Below are 23,710 nucleotides of genomic sequence, written 5' to 3'. Positions count from 1 at the left end.
AAGTCCTAGACCATGTGAGAAATAGATTACTGCCAATTCTCTTGGTTAAAGCTAATGTGGCATCAGACCCCCTCCTGCCTAATAACTTGGCTCTAGGACTTTGAACTGAAACTCCTGAATTCCTTGAGCAAGGGTCCCCTTCATTCTCCCACTCCTTGAAATCAGCACCAGGAAGAGGGACTCAGTGGATCTTTAGTCATATATTCAACTGTTGTTCTTGCTGTTTTCAGTTGACATCCAGAGTGCTGTGTTGGAAAATAAAATGGGAGTGGGGGGGGGGGGTCCTCAGTGGAAACTAGCAGACATAGCTTTTCTCCTGACTGCACTACTTGATTTCTTGCCAATTGTGTCAGTTTTGTGGTTTGCAGTTTCGGTTTCTCCATGTATAAAATGAGGGCGAGGGGGAATGAGTTAATAATCCTTGTCTTGATAACCTCACAGGGTGGCGATTAAGATCAAATTAGACCTTTTACAAGCTGTAAAGCTCTATACAAATGTAAACTGCTGTTAAAAGGATATTAATAATTCAATTATTATAATAGTGACTAAGTAGTGATGAAGAAGGAGAATATTCCAGCTAGATGATAATATCTCTTTCAGCAAAGAGAATTGCATGGCTTTTCTTGATCACCTCTCCTGAGTTTCTTACAGGAAACTCTCTTGAGTTTCTATGATAGTGAAGTTCTTCCTTCTCTAATCCAATTATCTCATGCTTTAGGTTAAGCCATTCTCATTTTCTGCTCTCACTTGGAAAGGAGAATAAGGTCACCACATCCTTTCCAAAAACTTCTACCCAGTTTAAGACCATTCATAAGACACACTTCTTCCTTCTAACATGTCATCTGAAAAGAGCACATTGGAGGAAAGTGGTAAATTCTGTTTTGGAAAGGTGGGTCAGAGGTGCATGTAGATCTTTCAACTGAGATGCACAATAGGCTAGCTGGAAATAAAGTCTGGAGGTTCAACAGAGTGCTCTGTGCTGAAAATAGTGGTTTAGGAGACCTCAGAATAAAAGTGGCAGCTGTATAGCTTCAATCTTATTAAACTACTCTCCATTTCCTGGGCCAGCCATCCACTCTCATGCCTCTCTACCTTTGCTCTTGATGTTTTTTCTGTCTAAAATGGCATATTCCCTTTATCTGCCTGTGAGATACTATGCCTCACCTCCAGAGAAGCCCTAACATTGCTAGAGATTTCACTTACCCTTCAACAAAGTGTTGCAATCTAGCTTTTTATGTTGCAGGCACTGCACAAGATGCTTTGCTAACTCCATCCTATTTAGTTCTCACAACATCGCTATAAGTTCATTATCTTCACTTTACATATGAAAAACTAACCTGTCCAAACCTGTGCAGATGGCTTCTGGTATAACTATGATTCAAACCCAGATCTTTGGATAACAGTTCTAGAGATATTGCCACCAGATTCTGCCAACAACTACGATAGCAAGAGATGTAAGGCAGGGGTGCACTAGCTTCCAATTCTGAGACTGACACTCAGATTCAGACAGCAGCCTGGCCTGAATTTAACAGTTACTCTGTTTGGGGGTTGAATTGGCCAGGCAAAATCAGCTGGTCATATGCCAGGGCTCTCTTACGCTTCAAGAGGTCTTTCCAGAAGTTGGCCTCCCTTGTAGCTCTCCATGGTACTGACATGACTTACATCTGCCAGCCCTAAAAGCCTGACACATTCTCCCCATAGGCACTATTTCCCCAAGTGTGTCCCCCATCTCCAACTTCGAATTTTGTTTTTCCCTATGCCAGATACTCCTCTCTCACATACCTAGTGAGTTTCCCATCATTCTTCAATACTTGGCTCCCATTGGCTTTCCAAGGTGAAGATGCCACATTAGCTTTTTAGAAAGAGTTCTTGGATACCTTCTATGTATCAGGCACTGTGGTGATGACTTTCAGAGGCAATACCTCTTATTACATACTAACATATTCTATGGCTTACTTACACATTATACTTATTATTTATTGTCTGTCTTCCACCACAAGGCCCACAAGGGCAAGGATTATTGTCTGTCTGCTGATTTATTCTTAGTAACTAGAAAAGTGCCTGGCACATAGTAGTTGGGCAATCAATAACTGCTGAATGATTAAATAATTAATAAGGTATAGACAAACAACAAAAAATATTTAAAAAGCATTATGATTGCATTTCATATATAAGGGCTTGGGCAAAATGTCTTCTCCTTGGTGTTTCTTGTCCCCTTCCAGGTCCAAACTCACAGTGGGCACTGAGAGAACTGAAATGTCAGAGCCAACCTGGATAGAGATCAGAGCTTTTTACAAGGGATTGGTAGAATTAGGAGCCATTGTTCACCTACACAAGTAAATCTCAGAAGAATATATAGTCTTCAGTTGAGGCCATTGAGATGCTCAACTTCTATTTATTTTTTAAATGTGTATTTATTTTTGAGAAAGAGAGAGACAGAGTGCAAGCAGGGGGGTAGAGGTAGGGCAAAGAGAGAGGGAGACACAGAATCGGAGGCAGGTTCCAGGCTCCAAGCTATCAGCACAGAGTCCAATGCAGGGCCCACACCATGAACCACAAGACCATGACCTGAGCAGAAGTTGGTCATGAGCCACCCAGATGCCCCAAGACTCTCAGCTTTTAAAAAGGAGAACTGAGACAAAGAGAAAGTTGTTAGTCACAAAATCTTTAAAGGAGTTTACTATGGTGGAAATAGGATGTATTGAATGAGCTCTACTCTTATTTATGTGACTCAGTGCATCCTGGCCTCAGAGTTTAACCTGAAATCACAGTTAGAGCTCAGTATCTGCACAGAGACATCTCAGTCTGATAACAGGGTTCAGGTTTGTGTATGGGATCAGAGTTTAGTGAGTGGGTCCAAATCAATTAAGCCATTAAATCAAATAATATACACAAAATACTTGTACCAAAACTCGATCCCATTTGGTGAAATCCTTAATAAATCAGTCCCTCTTCCCCCAAATTAAATGGAATTCTACACAATTTTAAATGTTCCCTTATTAACCTTCTTCTTTCCTGGGCTCCTTTCTCTTCTTTAAGGAGCCCTTCTGGAGGTGCCTACATTAGGAAGGATCTGGAACATTATGATAGTAATTTTGGATTTTGTTTTAAAGATTATGAGAGTTAAAAGAGCCAGGGATAGATTCCAGGAATCCTGACCTCTTCATCACTGTCCTCCACTCTGTCTACCAACCCTGCAAATTCCATACCCCAAGGCCTGGAGCTAGACACACATTTTCTTAAAAATGTCCCTATTTACTGCCTCCCTGGGAACTTCCACTTGTAGGCAAGGTGGAGTAATAGGGATAGGGTTTATCTTATTACCTGAAACAACAACAACAACAACAACAACAACAACAACAACATCCAGACAAAGATATGAAACAATGGTTTTCAAGACAGTTAATGACAAGCAACAAAAGACAAAGACCCCCTGAGAATAAGACACAAGCAAGGCAGGGGCGCCTGGGTGGCGCAGTCGGTTAAGCGTCCGACTTCAGCCAGGTCACGATCTCGCGGTCCGTGAGTTCGAGCCCCGCGTCAGGCTCTGGACTGATGGCTCGGAGCCTGGAGCCTGTTTCCGATTCTGTGTCTCCCTCTCTCTCTGCCCCTCCCCCGTTCATGCTCTGTCTCTCTCTGTCCCAAAAAAAAAAAAAAAAAAAAAAAAGACACAAGCAAGGCAGACCTTACAACTTCCCCAGCTTACTGCACTGAGAGAGATTCTAGGCTTCAGAACAGGGAGGGAGAACCCAAGGAGAATCTGATGGACTCCCTGATTTGGGAAGTCAGAGCTGACAGTCCAAGGATAGCAAGACAGTGAGAGTTCATAAGACAGAGCACTCGAGAGAGAGAGCACTGCACAGAGAGAAATACAGAGATCTATAGAGGTTTCACCTCAAGTATTGAGTGCATATGTGTGAGGAAACTACACGAGGCACAGGAAAGATCCATTAGTTCCCACCATTCACACAGCATCAGAAATAATACCTGTTCTCCCCAAGAAACTTGAAGAAAAAAACGATTATAATTCACAGAGCATGGGTAGAACATTCAGAAGGGTCTTACCTCAATAATGGGTATTAATTAGCTCTAGACTAGAAGATGCTCTGGTCCTGCCTTAAAAACCTTCAAATCAAAACCCAAAAGGATCAACTGTTTACAAGTATCTTAACTGCATCCCAGAACAAAGTTCAAGAATATTTTACAAAACGCAAAAAATATCCAGCCCCCAACAAGGTAAAATTCAGTGTCTAGAACCCAAAGATCACCAGGCATGCAAAGAAGCAAGAGAATATGACCCACACTGAGGAGAAACATCAATCAGAACTGACACAGATATTAGAATTAGGAAACAAAGACATAAAACAGACACACAATTATATTCCTTATGTTTAAAAAGTTTAAATAAAGTCATGGAAGATACAAACAAAAGGCTCAAATTTTAAACTTCTAAAGGTGAAAACTGTGAGGTCTGAGATAAAAAATACATTGGATTGAAGGCAGATTAAACCCTACAGAAAAATCTGTTAGTGAACTTGAAGAACTAGAAATAGAAGCTATTTAAGGTGAAACACAGAAAAAATAACAGGCAATTTTAAAATGAGAAGATCATCAATAACCTGTGGGACAACTTCGTTCAACCTAATATATGTACAATTAAAGCCCATAAAGGAGGGGAGAAGACAGAAAAATTATTTGAAGAAATAATGCCTGAAGCTTTTTCCAAATTTGATGAAGACTGTAAACTCACAGATCTACGAAGCCCAATGAACCCCAAACACAAGAAAAATGAAGAAAACTATATCAAGACACACCATAATCAAATTTTTCAAAACTAGTAATAAAAGAAAATATTAAAAGCAATCATAGGCAAAGGAAACATCATATACAGAGGAACAAAGATGAAGTGAAAACAGATTTCTCATCAGAAACAATGCAAACCAAAAGACACTGAAGTATCATCTTTAAAGTATAGAAAGCAAGCTGTCAACCTATAAGAATACGTAGTGAAAATATCTTTCAAAGGAGAAAGTAAAAGAAAATTTTTTTCAGACACACAGAATCTGAAAGAATTCATCACCAACAAAACAGCACTATAAGAAATGTTGTAGGAAATACTTTAGTCGGAAAGAAAATGAAACCAGATAGAAATAGAAATCTCCAAAATGGAATGAAAAATATGAGAAATGGCCACTACATGGGTAAATGTACAAGATTTCTAAATTATTGTTTAAATCCCTTTAAAAAATAATTGACTTTAGGGGGTATAGAGTTTTAGCTTTATAAGATGAAATGAGTTATGGAGAAGGATGGTGATGGTTGCACAGCATTATGAATGTGTTTAATGCCACTGAACTATACACTTATAATTGTGAAGATGGCTAATTTTAGGTTATGTGTATTTAACTACAATAAGAACTAAATTTTACTACAATAAGAATTAAAAAATCATTGTTTAAACAAAAATAATAACAATGTATTGTGGGATTTATAAGTAAAATGTATGACAAAGTCAGCCTAAATGTCAGGAGAGAAGAAATGGAACTATATACTATTTTAAGAGTCCCAGACTCTATCTAAAGTGCTACAATCTCACTTGAAGGTAATGCAATGTTGAAGATATATACTATAAACCCTAAAGCAGCCACTACAATACATACCAAAGAGTTAATAAGCCAACAAAAGAGATGAAATGGAGCCATGAAAAAATGCTGTCCATCCAAAAGATGATAGGTGTAAACCTACCCCACTCTGCATCAATAATTACATGAAATGTAAATGGCTCCCTGCCTCCCTGGGCCTGTTGAAATGACCATATGAAGAGCACTCATCTCTCATAGCTGGATTCAATCCTCAAAGCCATCTCTGAAATAGATCACAGTTATTGTCTCCTACCACAGATTAGGAAACTGAGACCTCCTCTGGGAAAGTAACTTGCTCAGGTCGACAGCAAGTTAGCAAATGAATCACCACCCTCCTTCTTCCCAAATCAAAGCTGCTTCAACCCAACCCTAAAACAGACTCCTCCCTTCAGAAACTCATTTATTCCTATCTACCCCCACCTCTTCTCTCTCTCTCTCTCCCTCAAAAGAAGAAATACAATTTGACATGAATTAATGATGAGCCTGCCTGGCCAATTACCAGGGCTAAGTGCCCTCCTGCTGGGAGCGGCTCCCACAAAGCACTAAGTGATGTGGGCCAAGCTGAGCCCCCCCTCCTCCAGCCAGTCCCAGCGCCCTCCTGGGTCCAGGCTTAGAGGAAGCAGCTTTCCAATTAGCTCTTGCCAGACAGACTGGCTTCTCTACACAGCAAATTGGGTTACAGAGCTCTCCTCCAGCTGGCCTCGTTGTCTGGTCCCACTCGCCCCAGCAGAGAGGAAGCTAATCAACTGTGAGGCCAAGCCTGCAGGTTTCAGGCATCCATGAAGGGAGGTCCATGCAGACCTCAGCCCTGTCCCACTAAGGTGGCATTCCATAGCCGAGTAGATTTCCCCTATAATGGACAGATAATGGCCTCAGAGCCCTGGAATCCAGGCTTCTGAGCTAAACAGAGCAAACAGTGCTCAAGGGAAAGAACCCCGGTGTCCTATACTTTCACCCATCTCATAGCCACTTCCAGGAATAATGTAGGAGGTTGCTGGGCTTTTTTCTTTCTTACTTTTCTAGCACGTCAACGATAGCCCAGATGTCACTTGAATTTGAAGGGAAACGTGAGGAAAGGGGAACCTGGGACCTCATGGCGATGTCTTAGACTCCGTGTTCCCTCTTTCTGGACCAGCCAGGGAGCTCTGAGGAGGACCTGTCCTGCTGCTCAGCTGCTCCCTCTAGTGGGCATTGCCACATCACAGTGCTGAGCACCACTTCCCTCCACCGACCCCCACCCCCACACCCCCACACCCCCCCTCCCCGAGCGAAAATACAGGCTCAGCACTTAACAGTTTAAGCAGTAATTTCAGAGACACTGTCACACAAGTCCTCACAATCACTCTGTAAAGTAGCTGAGCAAGGGTTGTGGTTCCCATTTTAGAGATCAGGAAGCACGTTTGGACAGATAGGAGAAAGCTCAGAGTCAGTGTGAAGCAGGGCTGGTCCTAAAGCCCAGGTCTCTCTCCAAACCAGGGCTGTACTGGGAATGCTCTCAGCCGCCTTTCACTGACAGTGTGTTTTACTTACCCTGCAGGCCTGAGGGTTGGGTGTGCCCTCTTATAGACTGTAACCCTCACCCTTACACAATATGCACATTGCAGTTAGACTGAGCAACAGGGAAGGGTCCTAGCACCACATACCCCCTAACCATCATACCAGCTAGCCAGCCAACACATACTTGTGAGCATCTAGCATGATCCAGGTGCTAGGGACTCCAAAGTGAATTAGACCAACTCCCTGTCCTCAGGGACCCCACAGGCCTATTGAGAAAATAAACAGGTAATGGCAATGTTGTATGAACAGTGCAACAATGGGGGTGACACAGAGCCTGGGAGGTATACAGGACAGGCTCTTGGCCCAGAGGAGAGGTGACACCTGACCTAACCAGAAGAGTCAGTAGGAATCCACTGGCAAAGATGGAGGGCTGAGCAGGTAGAGAATATTCCAGGCAGAAGAAATCGTTTTTAAAAAGAGAAGTCACAGGATGTCTTCAGAAAACTTTTCAGTCTGGCTGTAGCCTAGAGCATGAGGGTACAGAGAGGCATGGCATGGGACTGAGATGCAGCAGGGTCAGACCATGAGACTCCCTGCATGTCCAGCTGCACAGGTCAAGGCTTTGTCAGAGTCAGCTCCCTATGAAGTGGTGGCTGCAATCCCATAGCTAGGTAGGTTTATGGCCAAATGTTCTTATACCCATCAGGGAGCTGAGCAGAGACAGGGCCTCTGGGGAGTGAGCAGCTGGTGATGCTGAAAAGCGTCTGCCAGGAGAATTCAGCTGCGAACACTTCCCATTCCCAAGAGGTCAAGAGGCCCTGTTGTTCCTCCCTAGTGGAGGCCCTGAGATCACACTGTCATCCATAATTCAGTCAACAAACACTCACTGGGCCTCCTGTCTGTGCCAGGCTCTGAGCTAAGCTCCAGAGGCACAGAAATAAAAAGACATGGTTCTTGCCCTTGAGAGAGATGTACAGTCCTGGGGGAAAGGGAGCCAGAGGGGAACAGACTGGGAATTTATCACAGTGTAGTGGGATGGAAGATGGGTACAGGGGAGGAACAGCAAATCTTATATGGGAGCCAAAGGTGTGAGGGGATTTGAGCTAGGCTTTAGAGTACAGGTAGGCATTTGCCATGCAGGAAAAGGAATTGTAGGAACCAGGAATGGTACATAAAGCATAAAGTCATGAAGGGACATTGAGGAACAGGGAGAAGCAGACAGTGGCTGTGTGATGAGCTGCCTGGTCAGACCATGGGAAACTAGACTTGCCAAGCCAAAAAGCTGGGATGCTCGCCTAGTCAGGTTTCAGTTTTATAAAGGTGACTCTGGCAGAGACCAAGTGGCTGAAGCAGAGGGCTAGAGTGGAAGGATTGGATCCAAAAGGCAGTACCGAGGCAGAATTGATAGGGCCAGGGGCCAGACGGACTGACTGTCTATAGGAGGAAACATTCATTTGTATTTTGCTCTTTTAATTGCCAAGCTCTGCTAAGCAAACCTCTTCTGCAGCGCACATGTGAATATTCGATAAGCTAGGGTAAGTGAAAATCCCTAGTACGCACACCCCCACCCCCACCCCCAGTAAACATGAAGTCAACACTCAGTGAGGATCTACTGTAGCTGACTCCCTCTACATGATTCAAGGAGTGAGTAGATGAATGAGTAATAAGCAAACAAATGGATGAAGGAATTGGTGACCTGTGGACCCCCAGCAGGCAGCATCAGAGCCACACAAGTCTCTATGCCAAAAGTCCTGGGGAGATGCTATACAGGAAACTAGCTTGGTAGTATGTGTTGCTTAGGGAGGCTGGGGGTGGGGGTGGGGGGGTGTGGTGGTGGTGGAAGCACGGGGAGTAAATTTCAGAGTTTGCCTTGGGGCTTGGGGTCCAGTTGACCCTCTCTAGCCTTCATTCTTTTGGCTTGTATCAGGCAATGGAGGGTTGACAGGTCTACACCTGACCTAAGGAGACTCCATCTCTGGAATACAGGTTTGGATGTGGCTGTCCCACCCTCACTGTGGCAAACCTCAATAAGTCAGAAGATAACCTGTGAGAAATGGAAGAAACCTCAGGGGAGTAATTGACATCACTTAGTCCTATGATGCATAGGCACTGTGCAAGGTACATTATACCTACTATCTCATTAAATATAGCAGTCCTGAAAAGAAGGGAGTCTTATTGACATTTTACTGATTAGGAAACTGAGGCATGGAAAGGCCTAACCTTTCTTAGGCCATCAAATAATATCCTGGACCAAGTCCACCAACTTATCCATAATTAAAGCATTAGGGCATCTGGGTGGCTCAGTCTGTTAAGAGTCCAACTTTGGCTCAGGTCATGATCTCACAGTTCATGAGTTTGAGCCCCGCATCGGGCCCTCTGCTTATGGCACAGAGCCCGCTTTGGATCCTCTGTCCCCCTCCCCCACTCGTGTGCATGCTCTCTCTCTCAAAAATAAACATTTAAAAAAACAATATAAGATTAAATAGCATTATAGAAAGTTGGAAAAACAGAGAAAAAGTGCTTACAATTTTATCATCCTAACATAGCAGCTGTTCTTTCACATAGCTCCGATATACTTGGTACATACTTGAGGTTTTATTATTCGTGAAATTTTGTCTTACTTTTTTCCTTATTTAACACTGTAACATAAGTATTTTTCCAGACTACTATGTCACCTTCAGAACCACTATTTTTGATGGCTTCAGACTGTCAAATCAGGTGTAAACACCAGATTTTATTTAACCATTTCCCATAGTTGGGTACTTAAATTGCTTCCAATCATTTGATATTATAATCAATCTTTTCTTTTATTAGAATTGCCTTTTTGTAGCAGTATTATTTCCTTAGGGCAGATTCCCAGAAACAGAAATACCCAGTCAGAGGGTTTGAACATTTTTAAGGCTTTTGATACCTGCTGCAGATAACTTTCTCATGGGATCTTTCTACTTCATTCCCCATATCTGGATGCCTTCTTTAACTCTCTTTCAAGCCCCCTTTCCCTAACACAGCACCTCCCTCACCCTCAGTCCCTCCTTATCCGTGAGGTGGAGCTAATGACCCTCCCCTACTAACTCATGAGCTGTAGATAAAATGATTTGGAGACCCTCGTAAAGAATAGCAGGTTATACAGCATAGTGATTATATAGCACAACTTTTGGCACCAGACTACACAGCTCTGAAGCCCGTATCTGCCACTCCGAAGCTGTGTGACCTTTGGCAAGTTAATTAACCTCTCTGTACTTCAGTGTCCTCATCTGCAAAGCAAGAGTGATGAAAATAATAGCAACCCCTTTGGGTTGTAGATGAAGCTTTAAGGATTTATTTTGTGCAGAAAGCACAGTGAAAGCCATGGTTGTAATAAGGTGATGTATGATGTGGGAGGCAGCCATAGCAGAAAAGGCTTCAGCATTCCTTGCTATAGGTGCTGCCCAGAGGGCAGGGGCCAGTAGCCAGGTGTCTGACAAAAGTACTTTCTGTGGTAACAACTCATCTAGCTCCATGGCAGTGACCATTACTCCCTCCCTGAAGCCTGCATAGTGCAAGTCTGGGTCTCTCTTACTCCCCCCTCCACTCCACCCTCTGGCTGCTGTGGCCTGATCTTATCCCTTTTTCATCAGGCTGCCTAACTGACCGGAAAATGCAAACGCATCCCTAAATGCGTGCAACTGCCCCCTCCCTCAGCCCTCTCCCCCTTCCGGGAAACCAGCCCCAGCGCCAGCCTGACTAGCAGCACTTAATTCTTTATCGAAAACCATTAACTGGAGTTCAGTTCTCTGAGCCCCAGTTTCAAATTACCCACAGGAAACGCCAGGCCGAGAGAGTGGCTTTCAAGGGCAGAGCCATCTCCTCTAAGAGACTGGCACCAAGACCCTGACCGTGGGGACTCTTTTGAGAGACAATGACAACAACCACAACAGCAACAACAGCCATCAGTTTAATTCCTAGAAGCACAAGAACTGATGAAGCACCCTGCTCTTCTTCCTCTTCCTCTCCCTCTTCAGTAATAGCCCAGTGCAGTAGGCCTGGAAAGAAATATTATTGCCCCATGATGGATGAGAAAGCTGACAGCCATGGGATCGCAGGCAAGCAGGGTTGAACTGAGAACTTCAGATCTCCCCAACTGAGCCCTATCACCCTCCAGTCAACACCTCATGGGCTACCCACAGTAGGGAGACAGGTGAAGAAGATGGGACTGAGCCCTTGATGAGCTAAAGTCCTGATTGGGAGGGGAGACATGAAAAATGCCTAAACTAGAGCCTCAGAGACCCTAGTGCTACCTCTGGGCCTGCCACTAACTACCTGGCACATTGTGTGGTTAGTTATTATTCTGGGAATATGGACAGGAGTGAGGAAACTGAAGATTTGAAAATGTGTCCTCAGTCTTCTTTATCAAGATTTCTAACCAACCAGAAACTTCATTCATTCATTCATTCATTCATTCTGAATTTTTACTGTCATCTATGTGCCTAGGCACTGAGCAAAGTAATTTGCAAATAGTACTCCTTGACTCCTCCAAACAGTCTTTGGAGGTAGGTAATATCACCATCCTCACTGCCCAATGAGGAAAGTGAGGCTCGTGGAGGAAAATGAGACTCATTCATGATTGTACATCAGTGGTAAGATCTGAACCCAAGTCAACCTGACTCCCTGATTCTTGCTGCTTTTTGTTACTATTACAGTTACAGTTCTACAAAAAGTACACCATGTCCCCACAAGAGCACAGAGAGAATAAAGACCTGTGTGGGTCTCCAGGAAGGTTTTCCAGAAGTGGTGGCATCTGAGTTGAAGGATCAGTAAGACTTGGCCAAATGGGAAAAGCAGGGAAGAAGGTTCTGCAAAGGCACAAGAGCACAGGCCAGAGCTAGTAACCATCCAAGGATATGGCACATTAAGACAAGTCAGGAATTGCTAAGCCATTGGAACTGAGCACAGAGGGTACAAAGGAACAATGCCCTCTGGGAATGCACAGTCCACGAGAGAGACAGAAATGTATAAAATGACTTGGTATTTGAGGCAAACTGGGTAATTTTTATCTAAGAACAAAGAGCTATCTGCTTCTGTGTCTCACCTCCTGCTCACAGTAGCCCAAGAAGCCACTGAACAAGAGGGCCTGGGGCTGGGGGGCAGGTAAGAAGTTTTGACTTCAGAGACCAGGAGCCTGCTTCCAGAGGTTGTGCAACTTACCACCTCTCTGAACCTCAGAAGGGGAACTTCTCTACAAAGCAGTCACCAATACCTGCTTCCCAGCACTGCACGTTACTATACCTGATCCTAGTTAGAAAATAATAAAAAGATTGGATTTTATTCTAACTTACCTAATTATACAAATGTAGATGCTGAGGCTCAGAGGCATTAATAACTTGCCTATGGACACACCAGAAAATGCTTGATCTGAAATTTGATCTCATATCTGGTAGATTCCTCTGCCTACTGTCACTTCCACCCACAGATCCTAGTTTAGCCCTCTGGTGCCCAATGTAATAAGCCTGCTCCTCTGCCCACAATGCCCCTTTGGATGGATGAAGACAACAGCTGTGTCCCAAAATCTCTACTTCCAAGCCAAAAACTCCCAGATTTTCACAATATGATTTCAGCCCTCAACAGGGTTTAGCTGTCCTTGAGAAAGAAACAGGGAAGAATAAACAATAGAAGGAGCTCCTTAGTGCCCTGACCAGATGTGAAATATCCCCTGCCTCAGGACCAGCAGCCAGAATCACACAAACTCCTCATGGAAAACAATAGTAACAGCCTGTTTGCTTTCCCCAGTCCATAAACTGTCACAGCCAAGCTGGACACCAGCTTTGAAACCCAAGGGACCTGTCTCCACCTAAACCTTGTCTCTTCTCTGCCCCAGATGGTCCTTATTTGAGCTGGATACATTTTCTTGGCCACCTTGCTGAATGCGGTATACACTCATTCTAGAAAATGCTGACCTCTGCTCCAGGCCGCCTTGTCGGCAGTTTCCCAGACATGGCTCGACTGTTTATTTATTTATTTTTGTGTTAGCAAAGAGGAGAAAATCACATCAGCCTAAAATGAATACTAATGAAATGCCTTCGTTAGCTTCCTTTGTGATGAGAATGAAAAATCGGATTTCCGCAGAATTGCAAGCCATATATTTCTTTCCCCCAACCTTTTTTTTTTTTTTGCCCTTTCCTCTGATAGGAAGATTATGGACAGCCAAGAAGGAGAGTAAAGTCATTTCATTAAAAATATCTGCATTTTTAAGGGCGCCTTTGTTGCAGAGGGACGTGGCAGTGCAATTTCTCCAAACCCACTTTTCCCAGCCTGTAAAGCAAATGTACCTATTTGTCCTCTGCTGCAACAATGCCAGCTGCATTCAATCAACTGAGAAGCTGCAAGCCATAAACCTTCTTCCCCAGCTAGGGGGGTGAGGTGGGGGGAGGGAGCAAGCAAGAGAGGAGGCATGCCATAAAAATTCATCAGAATAATGTAGGGATGAGACGCGCTCCGATCGCCAGCAAGCAATCAACCAATCACTCATTCTGTGGCATTTACAGCACGTCTCATTCCCCTGTTCCTTAAGGACAATTGATTTTTCCTGATTCCATTAGCATAACGGCGTGGAAAATGTCTGCAGTGCAATATTTCTGGAAAGTTCCAACAAGTAGGCTGGGCACTGGAGTGTGACCATCTCCATAAAGCTTCCTCAGGCTCTGCGGCAGACATCACCACAGCCGCAGCAAAGTGCCCAGAGAGAATGATACAGCCTCCAAAACTTGGGGGCCAAGGGCACCTGAGGGGTGTCAGAGCAGGTAATTGGCACCAATATGAAACCCCTCAATTTCTCATTCCTGGACACAGAAGCACTCTTTTCTGCAAGACGGGGTACTATGGGATGGTAAGGAACAAGCAAAATGCACCCAGCCCAGGAGGGGCTGAGTCACAGATCCTATGTCTACTTGTGGCCTTCCAAGTCTTCTGGGTTTAGGAACTGAGAAAACAATACTTAATATGATTATTCCTTTGTGTGTGAACAGGAGGCTGCAGTAGTGGGTGCCCAGAAGTCGTTATTCTCCTCCTCTGTCAGCTGGGTCCCCACCAAAACAGCATGTGCATGAAGAGGGAATGTGAGGAGTTTGGGGACATGCAGATCTGAATTCAAATTCTGGCTCTCCCTTTTATTTTGTGTGTGGCCATAGGCCACAGTTAATTGGCATCTCTGATCCTCTTCCATAAAGTTTCTTTTTATGGAAACTGGGGACCTCATTACTTCACAAGTTGTTGGGAGAATTAAATGAGAATATGTGAAAAGCACCTAGCATGGTGCTGATGCATAGTGACTGTTCAGCAAATCAAATTCTCCTTCCTCTCTCTATCCCCAAATTTCAATTCCCTCCTTTCCACCAGCAACACAGTTCTCTCACAGTGTCAGCTTCAGCTGGCAAGGTGGTAAATCTTTCAGTGCCAAAAGGAAACATGTAAAACCCAGGATATTTCCATCTACTGTTGCAAGTGAGATGAAAACCTGGCTGTGCCTTTTAGAATGAGCTTGGGGGGACTCCTTCCTCTTGCTCAGTCTCCTGAGTCAGCCCCTGCCTCTCTCTCACCCCCTCCTTTATTCTCACAATGCACCAGAGGGACCTTTCTAAAACACACATGTGACGTTTTCAAGCCCCTGCTTAAAACTACCCAGTAACTCCTCACTGCCATCTGGTCTCTCCAAGATTCAGCTCAGGCTGGGCCTCCTCCAGGAACCCTTCTTTGATCCCACAACCTTTGTGCATATCTCACACTCTGTTGTGATTATCTGTGTCCACGTTTTCTCCATCCTAGATGGTAGGTTCCCTAAGGTCAGTTTTCCAGTTCTGAGTCTCTGGCACCTCTCACAGCACCTGATACTTAATAGATGTTTGGTTTATGTTTGTTGAGAAAACCAACTTACAAAGGCAGTGCTGATCTCTTTGGCTAAGACTCTAAGCTTATTTCAGAATTTGTAGGCTGCTTCGGTGCTGGCCATGGTCCTGAATCCTTCAGTACTGAGGAGAGAAGGAAGAAGTAATAAAGAAACCCTGAGTATGGTGAAAACAATACACATTCATTCAGATAACCTCTAAACAAACAGTGTTTGCAGAGCATAAGGAGGGCAGGGATTCTGGGGGAATTAAGTTCCAGTCCTGGGTGTGCTGTGAATACTCTGCTCAAGACACACAACCTTGCTGGGTCTCCATTTTTCTCATCTGTCAAATGTGAATTTGACCTTCCCATGTCACAAGATTGTTCTAAGGATTACAAAGATGATGTCTGTGAATCTATTTGTAACCTTTCTCTTGTTAAAAAATGTTTATTTATTTTTATTTTGAGATAAAGAGAGACAGAAAGAGTATGAGTGAGGGAGGAGCAGAGAGAGAGGGGAGAGAGAGAATCCCAAGCAGGCTCCATGCTGTCAGCACAGAGTCCAATGCAGGGCTTGATCTCACAAACCTGAGATGACGACCTGAGCTGAAATCAAGAGTCAGATGCTCAATGGACTGAGCAACTCAGGAGCCTCACTTTGTGACCTTTCTTAAAGTGCCTTCCATGAAAGACCTCTGAAGTTCCTTCCAGCTCATTCAGTGCTCACTGATTGAGAGTTACCTACATTGACCATCTCCACTTCTTTACCTCCAATTTAAATTTAGCCCACTCCTGTGTGGCTTTTGGACCTATGACTCTAACAAAACAGCCCTCAGTAATGACCTTATGCTGCTAAATCTATTGATATTTTTCAGTCCTTACTATACCTGTTCTCCTAGAACCATGCCTCTTGTTTTTGAGCACTTATCTTAGGCTGTAATTATACATTCATTTGTTGACCATTTTATTAAGGCTCACTCCCCAACTAGACTGTAAACTCCATGAGGATAGAAACTGCATCTATTTTTGCTTAACACTGCATCCCCGGGTCCTGACATGATGTTTACAGGGAGCAGCCTCCCCAGTGAAATAGGAGGAAGGCAGGCAATGCTCAGAGCAGACATGGCCATTCCAGCACTGACAGACACCAATAGATGACCTGAAACCTCTCTGTAAGTCCTGAGTCAACAACCTAATACCAGAGCTTCTCTGCCTGATGAGACCTGGAGCTCTGAGGAGGCCCCTCTTGAGAAATATTGAGGGTATTATGATGACTGGCATTGTGCCCAGCAGCATGAGTACAGAGGCATCAATACTTACTTACAGAGTTAAACATTGTGGGATAAGATCTGGGGGGATCATTGACCCCAGATACCTTGCTGTACAGAGAATGAAAATCAAGGTCAGAGAATAAATGTGATATGTCTAAGATCTCACAATGAGTCAATGTACTCCACAGTCCAGAAAGAGCAAGAGGCAGAAAGTGTGATCTCTCAGATCCCCTGGGCCCTCTGCTCTGGGCCACCACAACACCTAGGTTTTCCTCTACCATAACATATATCTCCATAGGCTTTCATTATCTGTTCACATATCTGCCTCCCCCTAGAGGATAAAGATGGTGTCTGGTTAATCTTTGTATTTTCAGGACCTAGTTCAATGCAAGATATATAGGAGTCACACTGGATGGTGAAAAGATTGGAAGAGTGGATGTTGAGGTATAAGAAGGGTGACTGGGAACCTGTACAGATCCCCACACAGCCTCAGAATCCCACCCAGCTGAAGATCCCAGGAACAAGGGATGGTCAGTCTCAGGCCTGGATGTCCCCCAAATCCAGACTTGGGCTCCATGGTGAAATCTCTGACATAGATCTGCAACTGAGTTCCTGCTGAATTTCCCACCTGGCCATCCAAGAAAGCCAGAGTCATCCCATAATCTCCTGAGAATGACAGAACTTCAGAGTTTACGATTCATCTTTACAGGTAACACAAAGTACAAAATAACTATCAGCATTTGAAATTGAAGTTATTTTATCCATTCCATAGGATACAGAAGCAGGGGCTTTGCAGTCAGAACCCCCAAGTATAAATTCCAACTTCTCCACTTACATCTGTACACCCAGGTCTATAATGTGGATTTATAAGTATATAGAAAATATGCACTTTGCCTTCAAGGAGCTTATAATCTAGTAATAGGAAAAAGACATGTCTACAAGAATTCTAATGCCAGGTAGGATGTGACTAAAATCTCTCAAAGAGATGATAGGGGAGGCTCACAGCCAGCTGAGAAGAAAGCTTTATGGAGAAAATAGCCTCTCATCCGAGTCTTGAAAGATACATGGGATTTTTTTTTTAATTTTTAAAGTTTATTTATTTTGAGAGAGAGAGAGCACAAGCTGGAGAGGGGCAGAGAGAAGGAGAGACAGAGCCCCAAGCAGTCTCCACACCATTAGCACAAAGCCAGATGCAGTGCTCAAATTCACATACTATGAGATCATGACCTGAACTGAGATCAAGAGTCAGATGCTTAACCAACTGCACCATGCAGATGCCCCATTTTGCATGGGATTTTAAGGCAAAGAAAGAGCATTCCTAGTGAAGGAGGAAGGAGGAAAGAATGGAGCATGTTCCTGGAATGGGAAGTAAGCATGTTTGACTGAAGGGTTTAGGTAATCTATGGAATATAAGCAGAAGCTGGAGCTATAAAAGGAAGTTAAGCCAAAGTAGAGACTTGAATGACATTCAAGAAGTTTAAAAAATTTGTGCAAGGACACATAAAGTCAGTGGGGGAATCTATGATTGGACTTCAATTCTCTCCTCCTTAACCACTTTGCCTTCATCTTCAACATGAGTAATGGCACAGCAATTGGCATGGGCAGAGGACTGTCCCATTATAAAAGTACATGAAAAATAAATAATCAGAATTAGTGTGACTGGCTGTGGGGCAGAGGCTCAGAGTCTCTGACAAATAAAAGTGTGAATTACAGGATGAAAGCAAGGAAATATGTTCTTCCCCCACATCTCTACAAGTGGCATATTCTACTGCCCAACAAAACCATGCTTAGAATAGCTAACTCTTATGAATGAATATAAATCTTTGCCATGGGCACATAATGTTGATACATTTAGTGTCAATTAAACATCCAAATAGCAGGGCTTTTTTCTTCAAAAATATGTACCTCTGCTGAGACTTTTCATGGCAAAGCCAAAGGTAAATTTCAGGCCAGCTCACAAATTCTGAATTATCACAAATTGAAAATTTGTTAGTAGAAAGAAGGTAAGATTGAAGCCAGGTTGATTGTTGAGATATTCAGCAACTTTAGAATCTTCTATCCAAATGTTCTAGCATCTCCAAGGCTTTAACAAATTGATTTATTAGAATGGTACCATGGGCTCAGCCAGTCCCAGGTCCAAGGATCTGCTCAAACATTACCTGACTGTGTGACCCTGAGAACTTTGCTCCACCTATCCAATATTGTGGGCCTATCTAATATTGTGAGGACAAAATAAATCAGATAATAAAATACAAGAGTTTCACTGGGAGAAACTAAAGAATACCCAGAGTTCATATAGTTGGGACAGGAGCTCCAGCTCAGGAATTCAAAAGCAAAGTGGGAATGGGGGTGGGGCAGTGCTGGTCCCAGGCTCTCAGCTACTTTCTCTTCCCACCAGAATGGGGTGAGACTCAAGGTGTGGCTGAGGATGGGGATAGAGCCTGAGCATATCTAGCTTTGGAGGAGTCTGAGTTAGGGGAAGAAGTTGAAAGTGTGGCAGAGTCTGATGCTCATTCTCTATGAAGGCACACACCTAGTCAAGGAAGAGCAGTACCCAACTTTTCTGCATCCTTCAAAACCCTGTTTAGATTACATTGGCTCTGAGATGCTTTCCATGACCTGTTCCCTAGATTTGATTAATCCCTCCCTCTGCCTTTCTGTTGTGACATCTTCCCACCATATAAATCACTGTCAGTTTACATGCCCATCTCTTCTTCAAGAGTGAGAGTTTTCCCTGGAGGCACAGACTCACATCTGAGGCATCCTTGGGTCTCCAGGGTCTGCTCAAGAGTTCCACTCAAGTACAACTCAAGAACTGTTTGCTGAACTGAAAGAGAGTACACATCCAAAAGGAACTTCAGGGACTTGAGAAGAGCAGTGATTTATATGTAGAAGAGATGCTTCTTGGAGAAGGAACATGAGGAAAAGAAAGCCTTGTTCAGGGGTTCAGAGAGAGGAAGAGGACAGACCCTGTCCCTGCTCTTTGAGGGAGGCAGAGGTCATTTCTAGGACTGAGCTGAGCCTCTTGCCTGTACCAAAGAATGTTCAAAGAATGTTCAGATGCCCTCACAGTCTCTAGGCTGAGCCTTTCATAATGAGGTCCATCAGCAATTATAGTGTTTTTCTAATGAAATTCAACTATTTAAAACCAACTTTAAGCTGATGAACACCTTTGGAACCTTACAGGAAAAATGCAGATGAACACCCCACTTTTTGCAGACGGTCCTCAAATATTAAATTGAGACTACTGTCTGGGCAGAGTGTTCCTTATGGCCATCTGAGGGATCTTTCCTAAACCTGTCCATATCACAGCCAAAGTAAAAGTCAAACTAGCCCAGCAATACTCCTCTCCTCACACTTCACCAAACACAATTCATATCTCTGTGCCTTTGCAGATGCTGTTCCCTCTGCCAGGAATTCTCTCCTCATTTTCCCAACTCTACTTCACCTGCCTACTCAGCCCCAAACATAAGATCTGATACACATTAGAAACTACCTTTGGGTAGTTTGGGTTTCCTCAGAAACAGATTCTAAAACAAGGATTAAACTGCAGGTAGTGTATTTGGAAAGTGGTTTCAGGAAACTCTAGAAGGGATATTGGGAAGTGAGCTAAGGAAAGGAAGGCACCAATAGAGGGTGTATTTTTAAGCAAGTTACCTCTACGAGTTGGTGGAACGTAACTGCAGGAACCAGTGTAGAACTTCTGTCTCGGAATATCCCACCTGAGGGGTGAGAGAGCTGGGGTATGTATCCACCAGCTGCCATTACTTATTGGCTGAAAGCTGCTCTGTATGCTAACACCCTGGTACTTCTGGCCTGCCTATTATGCTCAGAAATGGTAAATTCTGGGGGCATATGTGTGGGTACTGACAGCATCTGCTTCAGACACCTATAAATTTTGCTGAATGAATGACACACAAACAACTCAATAATGATAATAATAATTAACTAATATTTGTAATAAATAATAATTACTAATATTTTTGCTATATGTCAGACAGAGTATAAGTACTTTATACATACTTTTTCAATCTCCCAACAAGCCTGCAAGGTAAGTTATTAGTATGTCTATTTTACAGATAAGAAAATAGAGGCACAAAGAGCTAAGTAACTTGCCCAAGGTCATGCAGCTAATAAATGACAGAACCAGGAGTGGATCTTGACAGCCTGGCATGTAGGTGACCCATTCACTCTACCTACACACTCTGGAGATGCTCCACTTTGGAACCCTGGGGCTGCCATTTCATGGCAATGTAACCTTGGACAAGTTGCTAGTCTTCTAAGTCTTAATTTCCTGATCTGTGAAGTGGGGATCATGTCACATGATTCCTGCACACACAGCAGAAGCTAACATATCAGGGCTGGGCTAGATCTTGGTCTCCATTTGTATAAGGAACTATAAAGCCTCTCCCAGCTCTAATGCTCTGTAGTTTTAAAACTCAAACAACATCTGCCATCCTCCTGTGACAACCTCATTCAGGCACACAGTCCTTTAAGAACCTCATTTGTCTGTTCCATGAAAGTAGAAGTGAGCCCAGAGTAATAAGGTGGAGAGGAGCCCGTCTTTGTGCCTACCACTCCTCCCACTGAGCTAAGGATCTTGACATACTGGCTACAGGAAATTCCAACCCAGAGCCTGGGCTAGGGATCAGGTTCAAATCTCAGCCTTCACTCTGTGGCCTTTAGCAAGTCACTTCACTCATTCAAGTGTCAATTTCCTCATCTGGAATGTGGTGATCACAATTCCTACCCCAGAGGATTGTGATGAGTGTGATGGAAAGCCCCAGAACACAGTAGGTGCTCAAGGACAGGCAGCTACACATTCTTTGTTATGAAGAAGTATGCTATATATTTCCATTAGGGTAGAAAAAAAATCTCAATGTGCACTTTAATTCTAAGCCCCGGAGGCCTTTAGCAGGGCTGACAACTTCGTCTGGAGGATGGTAAATATTTGTCTATTTCAGAGGCAGCATTTATCTTCTAAGGCGCTCGTGCCAGTCCCTGTGCTGACAAGCAACTTGTTTATTTATTACCCTAATAACAAATAGATTGTCAGGCCTGGAGGCTCCACATGCGCATGGAGTTTGGGCCTGCTTCAAGCCCCAGCCGTCCAGGCCCTGGCCAGCTCTGCAGGGTCTGGGGAGCTGGGGCGGTGGGGGGGCACCAGAGACCTGGCTCCTTCCATGTCCTGCCTTTTGTTTTTCTATTTGTTCTATCCAAAAACTCCCTTATAGAGCCTACACTGTGAAGCCTTGCCCTGGGCTGGCTCTGGGCTGCAGGGAAGAACCACACACAGCCATTGTCCTCAAAGGGCTTGAAGTCTAGAGAGAGGGAGATGATGATTATAAAAATAATAATAGTGATACTAGTAGTAGCAGCAAATACTCTGTACCAGGTGCTATGCAAAGTACTTTACATATACTAACTCATCTGATCTAACCAACAATTGGATACTATTATTATCCCCATTTTACTGATGAGGAAACTGAGGTACAGAGAGGTTAAGGGACTTGCCCAAGATCACCTCTACAAAAATCATTGCAGTACAGAGCAGGGGTAGATACTGAAAATTTATATAATAACTATATAACAATAATACTTATACAATATTGGTGATAACTGCATGGCCTCCCAGCTATTCCTCCCATGTGCCATGCACAGCCTACTTTAGGGCCGCTTGCTGTTTCCTCTTCCTAGAACAGTCTTCCCCCAGATATCCACCTCACTCACCTCCTTCAAATCTTTGTTCAAATATAACCTCAATGAGGCCCCCACATTTACAATTGCAGCTCTCCGCTTCAACCCTCCCTAGCCACCCCCCATCCTTTGCTTAATTAGCCTCCAGAACACTTAACCACCACCTGTCCTGCTACATATTTTACTTTGGTTTATGTCCACCTCTCTCCACTAGAATGTACCTCCATGGTCAGAGGTTTTCTATCTCACTTCCTGCTGCATTCATAGCATAAAGAACAGAGCCTGGCAGATAGGAAGTGATCAGTCTGTTGAATGAATGACTTATACCTGACAGTTTGAAGATATCATCCATGTGGCCTGCCCCTGAACTGCTAGCCTCCCTCAGGGTCCACTCTCTGGTTCTCCTTCATGGTGTCATTGGCACCTTCTCTTTAGGGAATTTTACCCCCTCCCATGGCTTCACATTCTTCCCTCCTCTGAGGACTCTTGGATCTTTATTTCTAGACCAAAGCCCACTCTTGAGCTCACCTGTGTAGGTAACAATCCAGGGCACATTGGCACCTGAGCCCCACCTGAGTCACCGTCCAAAATAGATAGATCTCACTACTTTATAAAGTACCCAAATGTATCCCTTCTCCTGGCACCAGCCCCAAGTCATCCAAGCCAGGAGCCTGAGCCAGGGGCCAACTCCTCCTGCCTTTACCCCACAATCAGCAGTCTCAAGTCCTTAGAAGCATTTCTTGGCTGCCCCCTTCTCTTTCACCATGTTAATTTAAGCTATTATTGTATAAGAACTATGGCACAGCCTCCCTCCTGGCTGCCCCACCGCCAGTCCATTCCTAGGAAACCATGCTCTATGGTATGTCTAAAACACCAATACGTCCATGCAATTCCACTATTCCATATTCTTCAGTGACTCCCTATTGCCCAATGACTGAAGGCAAATGTCATATCCTCTATTTACCTTCCCAGCCTCATCATTGACCCTGACTCTCCTCATTCCCCAAACACATCATACTATTTCACACTCCCATGTCTGTGCTTGGGAAGCTCTACCTGAAAGGTTTGCACTCCTCTCCTCTGCATGAAAAACTCCTCACCCTTCACAATCCAACTTAGATGTCACCTCCTCCATGCAGGTTCCTGTGAGAGAAGAGGAGGGAGCATTGTGAGGACACGGATGCAAGAAAGGGTGAGGCCAGCTTGGGCAATAATGACTCTTGCAGGTTTGGGAATCCTCTGTTAGACCTGGGCTCCTGGAGCTCTTGTAGGTTGTGATGTTATGCTGACTTCAAGGGTGAGAGTGGGGGGGGATGCGATTGTCCATGGCTAAACCCTCACTGTGAGCTCCAACAGATACATGTAGCACCTGGGATCTCAAGGAGCTTGTGTCAAAACGTGCCTGAGACTGTGGGGACTACAAACCACATGATACATTCCAGAAGAAAAGACCACCTCGTGTTCTCACCACAGAGATGAGGACCCCAGCTGTGATATTTGGAGATGGTTTGAGGTAGAGTGGTATGGTGGCTAAAATACCTCTATGCTAGAACTAGGCTGCCTAGCTGCTCTGCCACATTCTCCCTCCACAACTTCGGACAAATTACAAAAATATTCTTTGCCTCAGTTTCCCCATCTATAAAACAGGAACATTTATTGCAGCTGCTTCATAGGATCACTGTGAGGATTAAATGGGTTATTATATATAAAGCACTTATACATGGTAAGCACAATTTAAGTTTTTTT

The 23,710-nt window shown here is 44.0% G+C and overlaps 1 long non-coding RNA gene across 2 annotated transcripts in view; it reads right to left on the bottom strand.

The window, feature by feature from the left end:
* LOC125913474 (uncharacterized) overlaps positions 1-23,150 on the bottom strand; it is an 86,992-nt gene extending 63,842 nt beyond the window's left edge. For both annotated transcript variants that reach the window (XR_007455038.1, XR_007455036.1), the window contains exons 1-2: positions 23,021-23,150; positions 15,046-15,139 (exon numbers count right to left, since the gene is read on the bottom strand). This is a non-coding gene — a long non-coding RNA (uncharacterized LOC125913474). The remainder of the gene's footprint in view (positions 1-15,045; positions 15,140-23,020) is intronic.
* Between the last annotated feature and the right edge of the window lie 560 nt (positions 23,151-23,710).

Source organism: Panthera uncia (assembly GCF_023721935.1).
Source record: "Panthera uncia isolate 11264 chromosome C1 unlocalized genomic scaffold, Puncia_PCG_1.0 HiC_scaffold_4, whole genome shotgun sequence".
Lineage (NCBI taxonomy): Eukaryota > Metazoa > Chordata > Mammalia > Carnivora > Felidae > Panthera > Panthera uncia.
The sequence above is the reverse complement of the archived record's forward strand: the minus strand, read 5'-3'. Positions and strand labels throughout refer to the sequence as shown.